The following is a 2,357-nucleotide window of genomic DNA, read 5'->3' as shown; positions in this document are numbered from 1 at the left end:
AAAATAAATATCTATGATATGATTTAGCTGTGTCCCCACCCAAACCTCATCTTGAATTGTAGCTCCCATAATTCCCACATGCCGTAGGAGGGAGGTAATTGAATCATGGGGGCAGGTCTTCCCCCATACTCTTCTCATGGTAGTGAATAAGTCTCATGATATCTGATGGTTTGATAAATGAGAGTTCCCCTGCACAAGTGCTCTCGTGTCTGCCACCACGTAAGATGTGTCTTTGCTCCTTCTTCACCTTCCACCATGATTGTGAGGCCTCCCCAGCCATGTGGAACTGTGAGTCTGTTAAAACTCCCTTCCTGTATAAATTACCCAGTCTTGCGTATGTTTTTATTAGCAGCAATAGAACAGACTAATACAATATGGTTTATTACTCTAAAGTAAATATATGGTTTATAAATATGCAGGAACCTCTGATTCCCATGAAGGTCTCAGTAGAAACAAAATGGCACTGAAATTAAGTTGAGAACATTTTTTTCTCTTAGAGACAGCCTCGCTCCGTCACCCAAACTGGAACACAGTGATACAATCATAGATCACTGCAGCCTCGAACTCCTGGGCTCAAGCTGTCCTCCCACCTCAGCCTTCTGAGTAGCTGGGACAATGCCTGGCTAATTTTTTTAAAGGTTTTTGTAGAGACAGTGTGTTACTATTTCTTTCTTTCTTTCTTTCTTTCTTTTTCTTTCTTTCTTTCTCTTTCCTTCCTTCCTTCCTTCCTTCCTTCCTTCCTTCCTTCCTTCCTTCCTTCCTTCCTTCCTTCCTTCCTCCCTTCCTTCCTTCCTTCTTTCTTTCTTTCAAAAAAATAGGGCCAGGATTTTGCTATGTTGCCCAGGCTGGTTTCAAGCTCCTAAGCTCAAACAATAATTCTGCCTCAGCCTTCCAAAGTGCTGGGATTACAGGCATGAGTTATCATGTCCAGCCTCACTATTTTTTCAGATCTGAGATCTTGAACTCTTGGGTTCAAACAACCCTCCCTCCTCCACCTCCCAAGTTGCTGGGATTACAGACATATGCCACCGTGCCTACCTGGAAATTTTAATACAGAGATTATTTTAAAAGATATGGGCAGAGTATAGGAAGATCATAGAGATAATGAAACACTCCCAGACTTATAACAATCGGGTACCTTTACTATCCATAGACCTAATGAGGCAAGAGAAGAAAGCAATTACTAAAGAGAAAAAGCAAGAACTATGTGGAGGGCCACCTAACAAGAGCAATGACCTTCAGCTGAATGACAAAGGCAGGTGCACAATGACTACAAAAGTAGAGATCTGGGGGAATAAAGTATCTAATCTTACTCTCTTTCCACTCTCTAATCCCTTGCTAGTACTCCCCAATGGCCAAACCCAAATGAAAGTCAGAAGGCAAGACTGCCAACAGATTTTATCCACAGACGTCAGGCTCCTAGGGCACAGAGCAGAGCAAAGATGATGGAGAGTATATATGGTGAGGCACACAAAAGGAATCCAGTTTAATCTTGTCACCCTCCCATATAAAATCCTTCATTTTCTATCTTGATTAGAGATAATAGTCCTTGGCTGAGCACGGTGGCTCACACCTATAATCCCAACACTTTGGGAAGCTAAGGCGGGCAGATCACTTGAAGTCAGGAGTTCAAGACCAGCCTGGCCAACTGGTGAAACCTCGTCTCTACTGAAAATACAAAAATCAACTGGGCGTGGTGGTGTGCAACTGTAATCTCAGCTACTCAGGAGGCTGAGGCAGGAGAATCACTTGAATCCAGGAGACAGAGGTTGCAGTGAGCTGAGATCACGCCACTGCACTCCAGCCTGGATGACAGAACAAGATTCTGTCTCAAAAAAAAAAAAAACAGAAGACATAATAGTCCAAATTCCTTAGCCTAACATAGAAGGCCCTTCATGATCTGAGTCCCTTTTCCCAGGTCAGCTGAATGCCTTTATTTCAAACCCTCCCATCCAGCACTACAAAACTATGGACTCTCGTAACTCCTACCTTTGGCATCAGCTCTTGCCTGTCAGGCACACAAATCTATACCGCGCCTGACTGGTGAGATCCTATTTACCTTTCAAGAGAGCTCAGTGCTCTCATTCTATGCAGCCTTCCCTAAATCCCCAACGCAGAAATAGTCACCCCTGTGCAGCAGCTGCACCTTGTGTATGCTCTGGTGCTGCTCTTTTCTCACTACAGTATCATTTTCTTTTTGTCTGTCACCTAACAAATGGTGAGTTCCTAAAAGGAATCATATCGTGTTCATCTGAAACACTGCCTGATACGAAGCATTGCTGAAGAACAATTTGATGAATCGACAGTGGCCTTGCCGGCTGGCACTCTTTGTTTGCCCTCTTCTACCTACATTCTTG

This window comes from Theropithecus gelada, chromosome 9, assembly GCF_003255815.1.
Source record: "Theropithecus gelada isolate Dixy chromosome 9, Tgel_1.0, whole genome shotgun sequence".
NCBI lineage: Eukaryota > Metazoa > Chordata > Mammalia > Primates > Cercopithecidae > Theropithecus > Theropithecus gelada.
This window is presented reverse-complemented; position numbering follows the sequence as displayed.